The sequence below is a fragment of the Physeter macrocephalus genome, chromosome 7, assembly GCF_002837175.3.
Source record: "Physeter macrocephalus isolate SW-GA chromosome 7, ASM283717v5, whole genome shotgun sequence".
NCBI lineage: Eukaryota > Metazoa > Chordata > Mammalia > Artiodactyla > Physeteridae > Physeter > Physeter macrocephalus.
Genome location: NC_041220.1, coordinates 86,716,688 through 86,732,945, shown reverse-complemented (window position 1 = coordinate 86,732,945; position 16,258 = coordinate 86,716,688). Strand labels below are relative to the sequence as shown.

The following is a 16,258-nucleotide window of genomic DNA, read 5'->3' as shown; positions in this document are numbered from 1 at the left end:
CAATCAAGATGAGGGTGGATTCTTTTATGCAAAACAGTCATAATATTAGCTCTCTAAATGCGTTTATGAGTACCAGTCAGTTAAAAATCACTGGTAAAAACAAATTGTATTGTTGTTATAACTGTATTAGTGTTGTTTCTTGTAAACTTGAGTAAAAAAAATTTAAAAATATATAAATAAGGATAATAATTTTTTTTCTAATTTTCTTATGCAGTGAAAAGTATTATTGCTATTTTGTTGCATATTATCTTCCTATATATAATATGTATATGAATGCACATGTGTACTTTTAAAATAAAAAATAATATATCTAATGAACTGCTTTTTAAATAGTTAATGTTTGACTACTTCTTCCCCAGACTCCTTGGTAGTTTGTTAGTGGGAGATCTTTGTGGCTGTCCCCTCGCCTCCTCCAGTGCCACAGAACACTACAAGTCTCAGCCATGTGTGAGTGCGTCTACATTCATGTTGGCCAGGCTGGTGTCCCCATCAGCGATGCCCTCTGAGAGTTCTACTGCCTGGAAGACGGCATCCAGCCCAATGGCCAGATGTCAGGTGACAAGACTATTGGGGGAAGGGATGACTCCTTCAACACCTTCTTTAGAGAGACAGGCACTGGCAGGCATGTGCCCACAACAGTGTTTGTAGACCTGGAACCCACGGTCATTGATGCAGTTTGTACTAGCACATACTGCCAGCTCTTCCACCCTGAGCAGCTCCTCACAGGCAAGGAAGATGCTGCCAATAACTATGCCAATAACTACCCCATTGGCAAGGAGATCACTGATCTTGTCTTGAACCAGACTTGAATGCCCACAACAGTGTTTGTAGACCTGGAACCCACGGTCATTGATGCAGTTTGTACTAGCACATACTGCCAGCTCTTCCACCCTGAGCAGCTCCTCACTGGCAAGGAAGATGCTGCCAATAACTATGCCCGCGGTCACTACCCCATTGGCAAGGAGATCACTGATCTTGTCTTGAACCAGATTTGAAAATAGTATACAGGTCTTCAGGGTGTCTTGGTTCTCCAAAGCTTTGGTGGGGGAACTGGTTCTAGGTTTACCTCCCTGCTGATGGAACGTCTCTCTGTTGATTATGGCAAGAAGTCCAAGCTGGAGTTCTCCATTTGCCCAGCACCCCCAGGTTTCCTCAACTGTAATTGAGCCCTACAACTCCATCATCACCACACACACCACCCTGGAGCACTCATTGTGCCTTCATGGTAGACAATGAGGCCATCTATGACTTCTGCTGTAGAAACCTCGATATTGAGCACCCAACCTACACTAATCTTAATCACCTCATGAGCCAAATAGTGTCCTCCATCACTGCTTCTCTGAGATTGGATGGAGCCCTGAATATTGATCGGACAGAATTCCAGACAAGTTTGGTGCCCTATCCCCACGTCCACTTCCCTCTAGCTACATATGCCCCGTCATCTCTGCTGAGAAAGCCTACCATGAACAGCTTACTGTAGCAGAGATCACCAATGCTTGCTTTGAGCCAGCCAACCAGATGATGAAATGCGACCCTCACCATGGTAAATACATGGCTTACTGCCTGTTGTACTGTGGCGATGTGGTTCCCAAAGATGTCAATGCTGCCATTGCTACCATCAAGACCAAGCATACCATCCAGTTTGTGGACTAGACAGGCTTCAAAGTTGTAAGTAATTATCAGCCTCCCACTGTGGTACCTGGTGGAAACCTGGCCAAAGTACAGCTTGCTCTGTGCATGCTGAGCAGCACCACAGCCATCGCTGAGGCCTGGGCTTGCCTGGACCACAAGTTTAACCTTATGTATGTCAAGCGTGCCTTTGTTCAGTGGTATGTGGGTGAGAGCATGGAGTAAGGGAAGTTTTGTGAAGCCTGTGAGGACATGGCTGCCCTTGAGAAGGTTTACAAGGAGGTTGGAGCGGAGGTGGGAGAGGATGAGGGTGAAGAGTATTAACCTGTCTGCTACCGTTTTACACTCTTGTCTTAGGATTGTCTTATTTGTGTTCTGTGGAGCTGCCCTTTGTGGCCCTATCTTGTCAATAAAAGTGATATTTCTATTTTCAATGTCAAAATAAATAAATAACTAGTTAATGTTCAATGCTAAGAGACCAGGTTGGAGACTAAGAACAAATTAATAGATATTCATTGCCTATCCAGAAACAGTGCAGAGATGCTACAGGCTCTGACGTACCATCTCTATATAATCATGAGAGCTCATTATTAATGAATCTTGAAACAGTGTCAAGGCAAATGAAGTTTTCAGATCAACTCCACAAAATTAGTTAGGGTGGGCATATGCAAGCAGCATTTCACAAATTATATGTGAAAAATCATATAGCTTTAAGCATAAATTTCTTTAGAAGACACAAATTTGACAATCATACAGTTGAAAATCAACCCATCGATTCAAAATTTAAAAAGACATATACTTTGTTCTCTGTTATCTCTAAGGTAAATAAAACTGCGTGGTATTTGTATCCTCCCTATGGAGAGGAAAGGCTGTATCTAATTGGGGATAAACCAATGCAGAACCATTCAGATAATTAACTCTTAAAAACATAAATAGCTCATCTTCAGGAACATATGTCTGGAACCTAGTGGGCACTCAAAAGATTGCCACCCCATGATAATAGAGCTTTAAATTTCTCTGATTATACTCAATCAGGATCTCTTTAGAATTCAAGATATTAAAGTAGTTCATTGTATTCTGGTGCAGGAATCTCCACTAGAGTCTTAATGCCTTACTAAAGGATATTTATTACAACATAAATTCAGGTTATTCTTATAGTAGAGGAAAGACAAGTTGGAATCTAGAGAAACTATAGCTAAGAGGCCAATGGATACTGGTTATAGGAATTTAAGGGAAGAGGCATTTTTCCATGAGATAGTCTTGGCAATATGTCAATTTCTTATTATTCTAAGGAGCAGGAAAATAAATAAAAGATTTAGATCCTAAATACCCATACAAAGATAGAAAAACTGTAATTGTAATGGGCATTTTTTTTACTATATATTTTTGAAATCAGTGTCTGGCTTATTCTAGCACTCAATTTAGTTTTAGATTAAAAAAACACAATTTTGTAGATTCAACCTAGAAAAAAAAGTGCATGATCTCACTTGTTTTTGTGTCTGGCTTATTTTCACTCAGCCTAATATACTCTAGGTTCATTCATGTTGTTGCCAAAGGCAAAATCTCCTTGAAGATGAAGAAGCAGAGAGTCAAACTGGGGAGGGGAGGTGGGGAAAATGGGGAGATGTTGGTCAAAGGGCATAAAGTTGCAGTGATACAGGATGAAGAAGTCTAGAGATCTAATGTACAGCATGATGATTATAGTTTTTTTTTCTTTTTTTTAACATCTTTATTGGAATATAATTGCTTTACAGTGTTGTTAGTTTCTGCTGTCAGAATTTTGCTGACAGAGTAGATTTCTTGTGCTCTCATCACACGCACAAAATGGTAACCTTTTGAGGATCTGATATGTTAATTAGCTTGACTAGTAATCATTTCAGTCTATGCATATCAAATCATAAATATATCCAATCTTTATTAAAAATAAAAATACTTTGTATTTTTTGTTTTAAGTAAATTAGAGTATGAATAAATTAATGAGTAATCATTTCAACAGATGATCTTTAAATCTTAACAACAAAAGAACAGCTCTCTGATTCTTGGATACTATTTTTAAATATATGAAATTATAAGGGAGGGAAAGAGAAATTAACCAATATTCCCAATACACATATAATTACTATGAAACTGTAGAGTAGGCACAATACCATTCTCATGATTGCTAATTTCTTCCACTACTAAACTTTTCCAGGACTAAAAACTGAATGATTATAGCCCTCACCAAGTTTCATTTTATTTTCTTAAGTAAAACAATTTTACTTAAAACATGTTCTCAAAGATGAGAAGACTACATTATATTGGAAAGTGCACTGGGTGTGAAGTTACGGCATGGTTTTTGTTTTTGTTTTTTAATCTTGGTTCTGCCACCTGATAGTTATAAAATTCTGGAAAAATAACATTATTGTCCTATACAGTAAAATGAAGGGAGAAGATAAGAGAGATAAATATTTTATTTATTCTTCATTCCAGCCATATGACTTGGTACTATGAGGGGCAGTACAGTGCAATAATTAATAGTCCAGGTTCTGTGGTCAGGCAGCCCTATATCACCAGTAAATGCCAATCAACCACAGAGTCCTGAAGAGTCAAGACTGCCTGACAGAAAAGCACATGCCTGTCCCAGTCTAACCTTCTGTGGTCTAATAAAAGCATGACTATGAGAACTAATTAAACAGCATTGGGGAAAGAAGAACAATTTCCCTCCTTTACAACCGTTAATATTTCTGCTTATGAACAATACTGTGAAACTGTGATTGTTTTTCCCAAAACTGCCTGTGTAGAATTCAGAATTTGTTTCTACATTTGTTTGGTGCATGATACTTGAATGCTGCCTATGAAAAATGAATATTTCCAGTAAGAAGTATGTTTCTCTCACATCAGTTCAATTTAGCCTTATCAGAAAAAGTCAGAAAAGGGTACTATTCAATAATGAGAAACATATGTGGCTTAGAGTCACACAAATATAAGCTGCTTCTGGGTGATTTACAGGAATAGTAGAGAAACCAGTGTTTTAAAACAGATATAGCAGTATGAAAATAAGAAAAATATGCTTCTTCCTGAAAAATAATTTAGAGTTTTTTTAAAGGATATCTTACAAATTATATATATATTATATAACTATTATATATATTATATATATACTATTATATATAATATTTATATAATTTATATAATATTTAAAAGAATTGATCATTGTTGTCTGATCACTTTTTCTCCTTTAAATAAACATCTTTCTCCTTGGAAGAAAAGCTAATAGGAGATTTACCATCTATTTTTTCAGCAAAACTTTTATGTAGAAATGTGAGCAACTGTTTAACAAACATAAAACATTACTCTCAAACAGCACCAAATGCTTCCGGTTGTGTTGTAACTATCTTGGATGGACTTTTGCACAAAGTTCCAATAGATACTTATATATCAGCTAATTCCAACACTTCTTATCTCTGTCACCTTTCACTACCTTGAGATGTTAAATCAGTTTAACAATTCTCTTTGAAATAATACCTATTATTCCTCTAACTTATGCTCCCACTTCTGTCCTCTCTGCCAGATTTATGCTTTTTTGATCTGTTAGCTGGTTTCACTATAAATCAACTACAATGGATATTCTTTCTGTCCATTCTTTCCTTTTCTTATACAAATCCTAGTCTCTGCGAAATCAGTGCCCTCTACTGTGGTCCATTCAACTTGATGTTGATGACCTTCTAGCAATCACCCATTGATGGCAGGGATGAGGCTATCAAGAACAGGAATGCAGATGTTGTTCTTATGATAGTTACTATTTCAAACTATTAATCTTTCATTCTTGAGAGAAGCTGTTGAATTCAGATCATCTGGTCATAATACTGTTTTCACTCTTTGTCATCACTCTTACTCACTGAAGATTAAGTCACGGCCTTATGGATGTCTTTAAGTACCACCATTATTTTAGGAGATAAGTGTCTTCATTAATTGATATTTAATCCATGTTTTATAATTTTTTCTCTTCCTCAACATCAATGGCTCTAAGCTTCATGCCACATATATCCTCATATACCTCTTGGCAACAATCTAAAACTTTGTCATAATCCAGAAATAGACAATTAATATTTATACTACAAAATTCCATTATCTGATCTCATGCTTTTCTAGTTCTCAGTCTCTCCTATTCAATATATCTACTTTTTAAACTCAGAGACATCCTTTTTTTCACCAACCTGTTTCCTACCAATCTATTAGCTATATTCTAGCTTTCCTTTCTTCCTCATTCAGGATTCGAAAGCATGTAAATTGCTGTTGTAATTGTTTTTATTGCTGATTTTCTTATCTGCAAGTATCTCTCAAACTCTGTCACCTAGCTCATTTAGCTGGAAAAAGTCAAAATGGTACAAAATTATGACATACAAATCCTACTTAGTACCATTTCAAAACTTGCTTAACATGTGTATTTCCAAGAATAGAGAGTTTTTAAGGTTTAAAATTGAGAGAAAGGTACACAGACTTCTCATATACTCCCTGTCCTCACACATGCATAGCCTCACCCATCATCATTTTTTACCAGAATGGTCATTTTTTTTCTTTTGAACCAAAGATGAACCTACATTGACATGTCATAATCATCCAAGTCCATAGTTTACATTATGTTTCACTCTTGGTGTTGCACATTCTGTGGGTTTGGACAGAAGTATAATAACATATATCCATCATTATCAAATAGTATTTTCACTGCCCTAAAAAGCCTCTGTTTTCCACCTATTCATCTCTCCCCCTTACTTGCCCCTGTCCCCTACAATCATTGAACTTTTTCTCCCTAGTTTTGCCTTTTCTGGGATGTCCTATAGTTCAAGTCATACAGTATGAAGTCTTTTCAGATTGGCTACTTTCACTTAGCAATAGGCATTTAAGTTTCTTTTATGTCTTGACAGTTTATTTATTTTAGCTTTGAATAATATTCAATTGTATGGATTTTCTACAGTTTATTTATGCATTCACCTACTGAAGGACATCTTAGTTGTTTCCAAGTTTTGACAATTATGAATAAAGCTGCTGTCAACACATGTATGTAGGTTTTTGTGTAACCTACACAACTTGGGGTAAATAACAAGAAGCAGAATTGCTGTATCATATAGTAAGAGTACATTTTGTAAGAAATTGCCAAACTGTCTTCCAAAGTGGTAGTACCATTTTGCATTCTCACCAGTGTGTACAAAAACTATAGTTAAGCATATTTAAAAAATAGGAATATCTACCTAATTGATTTTTATTTGCTACTCCACATAATATCTGTTCAAGAAAATAGTTTTTTTATTAAATATATTTATGCTATTTAATAAGCATTTTTCTCCAGACTCAAGTATTTCCTCTCAATTTCATTGACTTAGATAAATGGAAGAAAATCAACTTCTTATAACCATGATACTTTTCAAAAACCTCTCCTGTTTTTGAATGCTTATATTTTTCTATTTCCTTTATGGTAGGTAGTGCCAGATTTATTTTAAGTAACAGTGAATATGATTTTTAGGATGTACATACATAAAATTGTATTGATGCTACACAGTCTGCTTCTTGATGAGAACTGTCATTTGTATACATATTAAGCTTTCATAATGCAATACTAATACAGAAGTATGTAAAGTAATTTTGTACTTCGAATTCAATTATATATAAGACCAGTAGCCTGATGTTTATTCTGGTATACTGTACATGTTATATGGATGATTGTGGGTATGTATTAAGAGAATTGATTGGAAGAGTCCCAGCTCAATCATTATTCAAAGCAGAAAATGACTAATCCCTCATAACCTCTGTTTTTCCCATGTGGTAGAGGAAGAGCTTTAACTAATGCAAAAGAAACTAATTAGTTTCAAGTAGAAAAATATATTGTCTGATACTCATCTATACTCTACAGTGTACATTCTCCAGCATATGTAGATGTAAGATTTACGATTTATTATCTTTCTAAAATTTTATTGCCTTTTATAATATGGTTATTAATTTTTTGCACTAGTATTAAGCATCTTTTAATATTTACCTTACATTTATTAAGAAGATAGTGGGTTTAATACTTAAAAATAATAGCAACTATCATTTATAGAGTATTTACTAAGTACCAAGCCCTGTGCTAAATGTTTTATATATCAATGCCATTTAAACATCAAACAATCCTATGAGCTAGACATTTAATTTTACAGAAGAAACTGAGTTTCAAAAAGGTTAAAATGACAGCTGCTCTATGTCAGAGACAGGATACAATGTCAGTTCTATTTGACACCTAACTCTGTTTGATGCATCTTAGTAAAAATTCAGTGAAAGGCATTACAAGTGGTTAATAATTGAGTTTCTATAGTGGGAAACAACTGGATTTGAGTCTTTCCTACTACTAGGTATGTTACCTTGGGCAAGTTCCTGTGTGTGTGTGTGTGTGTGTGTGTGTGTTTTCACTGACAAATGGGAGTAAAAGTGGAACCCTTCTCATGGAACTCTTATTAGGTTTAGATGAGATCATGTTTATTGTACCTGTCACACAAGAATTAAACAATGTTTCTTACTATTTAATCTTGAACTTCCTCATTTTTAAAGTACAGATGAAAATAGAACCTACCTCAGAAGGATGTTACAAGGATTAAATGACATCAGTTAAAAATGTAGAATCCTAAAGATGCTACCAGAAAACTACTAGAGCTAATCAATGAATTTGGTAAAGTAGCAGGGTACAAAATTAATGCACAGAAATCTCTTGCATTCCTATACACTAATGATGAAAAAATCATGATACAAATAGATGGAGACATATACATGTTCTTGGATTGGAAGAATCAACATTGTGAAAATGACTATACTACCCAAAGCAATCTACAGATTCAATGCAGTCTCTATAAAATTACCAATGGCATTTTTCACAGAACTAGAACAAAAATTCTCACAATTTGTATGGAAACACAAAGACCCTGAATAGACAAAGCAATCTTGAGAAAGCAAAATGGAGCTGGAGGAATCAGGCTACCTGACTTCAGACTATACTACAAAGCTACAGTAATCAAGACAGTATGGTGCTGGCACAAAAACAGAAATATAGATCAATGGAACAAGATGGAAAGCCCAGAGATAAACCCACGGACATAGGGTCACCTTATCTTTGATAAAGAAGGCAAGAATATACAGTGGAGAAAAGACAGCCTCTTCAATAAGTGGTGCAAGTTTTGTAGGTAAATTTAGGCAAGAAGAAATCCTGACATTTTGGATTTGTTTTATTCCTGCTTTTCCTGTTGCCAGTGGAAAACAGAGAAATCCATCCAAGTCTTCTGAAATATGATTTGTCCAGTCTAGTTCTGTTGAGAGACTACCATTAAATGCAAAATTTATATACATAAAATATTTATTTTAATTCCTATTGGTTGTGGATATTTGTCACCTCTTAAATCGCACTAAAAAAGGCCCTGTGACTGTTGAATTGCCTAGCATTCTATTAGGGCTCATTTATATCTTAATAGTATAAAGAGAGAATATTTTTTTGTGTTCTTTTCTAAGCCCCAAAGAGACCAACAACAAAAAGTCAACATTTGAGAACTGGGACTTTGCATTATATTTTTTGGTATGACAAAGTCTAAGTGAGCATCCTTAAAATAGGCATGTAGAACAACTCCTTAGTCAAATGTAATGAAAATAGATCTGGAATAGATGATAGTGTGATACCAAGAGACAAAGACCAAAATGTATAAGATATATATAGGGAAATATGTATTCTCTTTTTGGAATATTTTTAGGTTAAAATTGATATATTTTAATATAAAGTTGGAATTAAATTAGGAAAAGTCTGGAATTCTAAAGAGTAAATTTTTCCATCAGCAACTGAATAAAATAAAATATACCTTCTTGGTTGTTAATTTGTAATGCTGTGATCATGAAGTGTACAAGGATAAGATTGGCAGGGATTAGAGAATGGGGATAGGCAAAGGGTAGAAGTAATTATCAGGGAAATGCAAATCGAAATCATTATGAGCCATCACCTCATAACTGTCAAAATGGTATTATCAAAAAGACAAAAATAGCATGTGTCGGTGACTATGTGAAGAAAAGGGAACCCTCTTGTACTGTTGGTGGGAATGTAAATTGGTGCCGCCACTATGGAAAAGAGTATGAAGTTTCCTCAGGAAAATTTTAAAAATAGAACTACCATTGAATCCATCAATTCCCTTTCTGGGTATTCATCTGAAGAAAATGAAAACTGCACAGCTAGAAAAAATATCTGCACCCATATGGTCAGTGCAGCATTATTTACAATAGCCAAGGTATGCAAACAAACTAAGTGTTCATTGATGGATGAATGGATAAAGAAAATGTCATATATATATATATATATATATATATACACACACACACATACATATATACCTACATATACAATGGAATATTATTCCGTCATAAAAGAGAACGTGATCTTCCCGTTTGCAACTACATGGATAGAACTTGCAGGCATTATGCTAAGTGAAATAAATCAGACAAGGGCAGACACTAAACAATCTCATTTACATGTGGAATCTTAAAAAAACCCAAAAACCAAAACCCCAAAAATGAACAAAACCGAAACAGACTTACAGATACAGAGAACAAACTGGTATAGGCCAGAGAGAAGAGGAGATTGGGAGATTGTGCAAAATAGGTGAAGTGGATTAAGAGGTACAACTTCCAGTTATAAAGTTACTAAGTCATAGGAAAGAGTCAATACATTGTAATTACTCTGTATGGCAATAGACGGTCACTAGATATTGTGGAGACCATTTCAAAATGTATATAAATATAGAATCACTATGATGTAGACGTGAAACTAATATGATATTGTATGTCAATTATATTTTAATTAAAAATAAATAAATTGCACTCCCACAAAAAAAGTAATCTTATTAAAATTTAATCGGAATTCCAAAGACAGGTTAATTACATTGTCTTAAGTAATACGAAAAAAAAGGTTAAATTTTTCTTTAGTCTCCAAATCCCATCAACCAACTTTACTTTTCTTGACTGAAAGAAAAATGCACAACCTAAAAGCTGAGAATTGTGCTTTTATTTGGTGGACAAAACTGAGGACTTAAGCCCAGGATGCAACCTCTCAGATAACTCTGAGGGACTGCTCCAAAGAGGTAAGGGAGGAGTCAGGATATATAGGAATTTTTTGCAATAAAGGCCAGATAGTCTGAACTTCAAAAGATTACTGATAAAGAAAACCAGACATCTAAAGTTAACGAATGTAGTACGTTATGTGTGGGAAGATGCAAGAGTCTGGGCTGATTGAAATCATTCTTTTGATATGCACTTTAGCTATCTAGGGTCAGTATCCTGTTCCTTCTAATCCTGTGTCCCCTCAGGGTGCACCACTGGGGGTGGCTGCAGTGGCTTGAAGGTTGCAACACCCTTTGTTTCCTGATATGGCAGGCAACATTTTTCTTTCACGCTTTTTTCATTTGAAAAATGAAAGGCAATCATACTTTCCCCTTAGTTAGGATGTGTGTGTGTGTACGCACATATAAACATATCCTTCTCAAATGTTTGCCATGGTTCTACCCTCAACGCATTTATTTATTCAACGATACATTTTGTTTTTCACTGACTACCTGCAAATCCAGGCATTGTTCTAGGCATTTGGCAGATATTAGTAAATATAACAGAAAAAGATATCATCCTGCTCTCTAGCAGGGGAAGGCAAAAATAACTGATATCATAAAACTAATAACCATAATAATATTGCCAGGTGATTAGTAATCTGCCATTTCCTAGAATTACTCATGGTCTCAGTATGGGGGTTCTCCCCCTCTGATTTCTTATCTTTGAAAAAGGTATACACACCTATTTGAATGGCCAATATCTAGGAAAGGGCAATATCACATATCGCATCTGCAAGATGCAGATTTTTGCTATTTCAAGCCTCCTATATTTTAATGAATATAAAATTGGACATTTAAATAAAACCGTGGGGATAAATCTGTATTCAGCAAGCATGGGGGCATGTTTCTGGCATGTGAAAATGTATAAAGACATTAAAAAACATGTAGTTCAGGCCATGTGGAGGCCTGCATCTCTGAAGACTAGGTCCATATGGATAATCAAGTGCTCCCTGTTAACAGGACATACTTTTATTTTAGTGGAATTTGTTTATTTATATACCTTGTTTCTACTTATGCCTGTGAGTGCCTCACGGACAGAAACCCTGTGATTCATCATCAAACAAGCTAACAGCCACGATGACATCAGAGAGTGGCTCTGAGATATAAGAGATTAACTTTATGAGAATACATCCATAACTTTTACTTTTAATGCAGTTGAGTATTTTCTCTGTCTTTCCTGTATCAATGTCTACCATTCAGAAATAAAAACCAGTGTTAAATCAATTAAAAAAATTTTATCTATTTTTGTTATGGGTTTTTTTCCCCTCCTCTATTTCTCTCTGATATCTTCCTTCCATTCTTCACAAGTCTTCATTTTTCCTAGTGAACTGGCTCATAGAGAATCCCTCAGTCTCTCCCACTGGATTCTCTAGTATCAAGCTTGCCTTTGCAACATTGATAATTGAAGTTTTTTGTTTGTTTAATTTTTATTGAGGTATAGTTACTTTACAATGTTGTGTTAATTTCTGCTGTACAGTAAAGTGAATCAGCTATATATATACACATATCCCCTCTTTCTTGGATTTCCTTCACATTTAGGTCACCACAGAGCACTGAGTAGAGTTCCCTGTGCTATACAGTAAGTTCTCATTACTTATCTATTTTATACATAGTAGTGTATATATGTCAATCCCAATCTCCCAAGCCATCCCACCCCCCTTTCCTGTCTTGGTGTCCATGTTTGCCCTCTACAGTTGTGTCTCTATTTCAGCTTTGCAAATAGGTTCATCTGTACCATTTTTGTAGATTCCACATATATGTTAATATGAAATATTTATTTTTCCCTTTCTGACTTACTTCACTCTGTATGACAGTCTCTAGGTCCATCCACGTCTCTGAAAATGGCACAATTTTGTTCCTTTTCATGGATGAGTATTATTCCATTGTACACATGAACACATCTTCTTTATCCATTCCTCTGTTGATGGACATTTAGGTTGCTTCCATGTCCTGGCTATTGTAAACAGTGCTACGATGAATATTGGGGTGCATGTAAATTTTGTAATTATGGTTTTCTATGAATATATGACCAGGAGTAGGATTGCTGGGTCATATGGTAGTTCTAGTTTTAGTTTTTAATGAACCTCCATACTGTTCTCCATAGTGGCTGTATCAATTTACATTCCCACCAACAGTGCAAGAGGGCTCCCTTTCCTCCACACCCTCTCCAGCATTTACTGTTTGTAGACTTTTTGATGATGGTCATTCTGACCAGTGTGGGGTGATACCTCATTGTAGGTTTTTTGTTTGTTTGTTTGTTTTTATTAACATATTTCCATACAAATAACCCAAAGAAAGTTTAGTATTAGTTTGTTTTATTTTTTAATTTTGGAATTTTATTTTATTTCCTTTTTTATACAGCAAGTTCTTATTAGTCATCAATTTTATACACATCACTGTATACATGTCAATCCCAATCGCCCAATTCATCACACCACCATCCCCACCCCTCTGCAGTTTTCCCCCTTTGGTATCCATACGTTTGTTCTCTACATCTGTCTCAACTTCTGCCCTGCAAACTGGTTCATCTGTACCATTTTTCTAGGTTCCACAGACATGCGTTAATATACGACATTTGTTTTTCTCTTTCTGACTTACTTCACTCTGTATGACAGTCTCTAGATCCATCCATGCTTCAACAAATGGCCCAATTTCGTTCCTTTTTATGGCTGAGTAATATTCCATTGTATATATGTACCACATCTTCTTTATCCATTTATCTGTCGATGGGCATTTAGGTTGCTTCCATGACCTGGCTATTGTAAATAGTGCTGCAATGAATATTGGGGTGCATGCATCTTTCTGAATTATGGTTTTCTCTGGGTATATGTGCAGTAGTGGGACTGCTGGGTCATATGGTAGTTCTATTTTGAGTTTTTAAGGAACCTCCATACTGTTCTCCATAGTGGCTGTATCAACTTACATTCCCACCAACAGTGCAAGAGGGTTCCCTTTTCTCCACACCCTCTCCAGCATTTGTTGTTTGTAGATTTTCTGATGATGCCCATGCTAACTGATGTGAGGTGATACCTCATTGTAGTTTTGATTTGCATTTCTCTAATAATTTGTGATGCTGAGCAGCTTTTAATATGCTTCTTGGCCATCTGTATGCCTTCTTTGGAGAAATGTCTATTTAGGTCTTCTGCCCATTTTTGGATTGGGTTGTTTGTTTCTTTAATATTGAGCTGCACGAGCTGTTTATAAATTTTGGAGATTAATCCTTTGTCCATTGATTCCTTTGCAAATATTTTCTCCCATTCTGAGGCTTGTCTTTTCATCTTCCTTATGGTTTCCTCTGCTGTGCAAAAGCTTTGAAGTTTCATTAGGTCCCATTTGTTTATTTATTTATTTTTATTGCCATTACTCTAGGAGGTGGATCAAAAAGGATCATGCTGTGATTTATGTCAAAGAGTGTTCTTCCTATGTTTTCCTCTAAGAGTTTTACAGTGTCCAGTCTTACATTTAGGTCTCGAATACATTTTGAGGTTTTTTTTTGTGTATGGTGTTAGGGAATTTTCTAATTTCATTCTTTTACATGTAGCAGTCCAGTTTTCCCAGCACCACTTATTGAAGAGACTCTTTTCTCCATTGTATATCCTTGCCTCCTTTGTCATAGATTAGTTGACCATAGGTGCATGGGTGTATATCTGGGCTTTCTACCTTGTTCTATTGATCTATATTTGTTTTTGCTAATACCATATTGTCTTGATTACTGTAGCTTTGTAGTATTGTCTGAAGTCAGTGAGTCTGATTCCTCCAGCGCTGTTTTTTTTCCCTCAAGGGTGCTTTGGCTATTCAGGGTCTTTTGTGTCTCCATGCAAATTTTAAGATTTTTTTTTTTTCTAGTTCCATAAAAAATGCCATTGGTAATTTGATAGGGATTGAATTGAATCTGTAGATTGCTTTGGAAGTATAGTCATTTTCACAATATTGATTCTTCCAATCCAAGAACATGGTATATCTCTCCATCTGTTGTTATCATCTCTAATTTCTTTCATCACTGTCTTATGTTTTTCTGCATACAGGTCTTTTGTCTCCCCAGGTAGGTTTATTCCTAGGTATTTTATTCTTTCTGTTGCAATGGTAAATGGGAGTGTTTCCTTAATTTCTCTCTCAGATTTTTCATTATTAGTGTATAGGAATGCAAGAGATTTCTGTGAATTAATTTTGTACCCTGCAACTTTACCAAATTCATTGATTAGCTTTAGTAGTTTTCTGGTTGCATTTTTAGGATTCTCTATGAATAGTATCATGTCATCTGCAAACAGTGACAGTTTTACTTCTTCTTTTCAAATTTGTATTCCTTTTATTTCTTTTTCTTCTCTGATTGATTGTCAGGGCTAGGACTTCCAAAACTATGTTGAACAATAGTTGTGAGTGTGCACATCCTTGTCTTGTTCCTAATTTTAGAGGAATTTTTTTTCAGTTTTTCATCATTGAGAATGATGTTTGCTGTGGGTTTGTCATATATGGCCTTTATTATGTTGAGGTAGGTTCCCTCTATGTCCACTTTCTGGAGAGTTTTGATAATAAATGGGTGTTTAAATTTGTCAAAAGCTTTTTCTCCATCTATTGAGATGATCATATGATTTTTATTCTTCAATTTGTTAATATGGTGTATCACATTGATTGATTTGTGTATATTGAACTATCCTTGCATCCCTGGGATAAATCCCACTTGATAATGATGTATGATCCTTTTAATGTGTTGCTGGATTCGTTTGCTAGTATTCTGTTGAGGATGTTTGCATCTATATTCATCAGTGATATTGGTCTGTAATTTTCTTTTTTTGTAGTATCTTTGTCTTGTTTTGGTATCAGGGTGATGGTAGCCTCATAGAATGAGTTTGGGAGTGTTCCTTCCTCTGCAATTTTTTGGAAGAGTTTCAGAAGAATGAGTGTTACCTCTTCTCTAAATGTTTGATAGAATGCACCTGTGAAGCCATCTGGACCTGAACTTTTGTTGTTGGAAGATTTTCAATCACAGTATCAATTTCATTACTTGTGATTTTTCTGTTCATATTTTCTCTTTCTTCCTGGTTCAGTCTTGGAAGGTTATACCTTTCTAAGAATTTGTCCATTTCTTCCAGGTTGTCCATTTTATTGTCATAGAGTTGCTTGTAGTAGTCTCTTAGGATGCTTTGTATTTCTTCGGTGTCTGTTGTAATTTCTCCATTTTCATTTCTAATTTTATTGATTTGAGTCCTCTCCCTCTTTTTCTTGAGTCTGGCTAATGGTTTATCAATTTTGTTTATCTTCTCAAAGAACCAGCTTGTAGTTTTAATGATCTTTGCTATTGTTTTCTTTGTTTCTATTTCATTTATTCCTGCTCTGATCTTTATGATTTCTTTCCTTTTTCTAACTTTGGGTTTTGTTTGTTCTTCTTTCTCTAGTTTCTTAGGCATAAGGTTAGATTGTTTATTTGAGATTTTTCTTGTTTCTTGAGGTAGGCTTATATAGCTATAAACTTCCCTCTTAGAACTGCTTTTGCT

At 35.2% G+C, this 16,258-nt stretch overlaps 1 pseudogene; it reads left to right on the top strand.

Moving 5' to 3' along the window:
* Positions 1 to 440: 440 nt before the first annotated feature.
* LOC102995521 (tubulin alpha-1C chain-like) lies at positions 441 to 1,953 on the top strand (annotated as a pseudogene).
* The last annotated feature ends 14,305 nt before the right edge of the window (positions 1,954 to 16,258 follow it).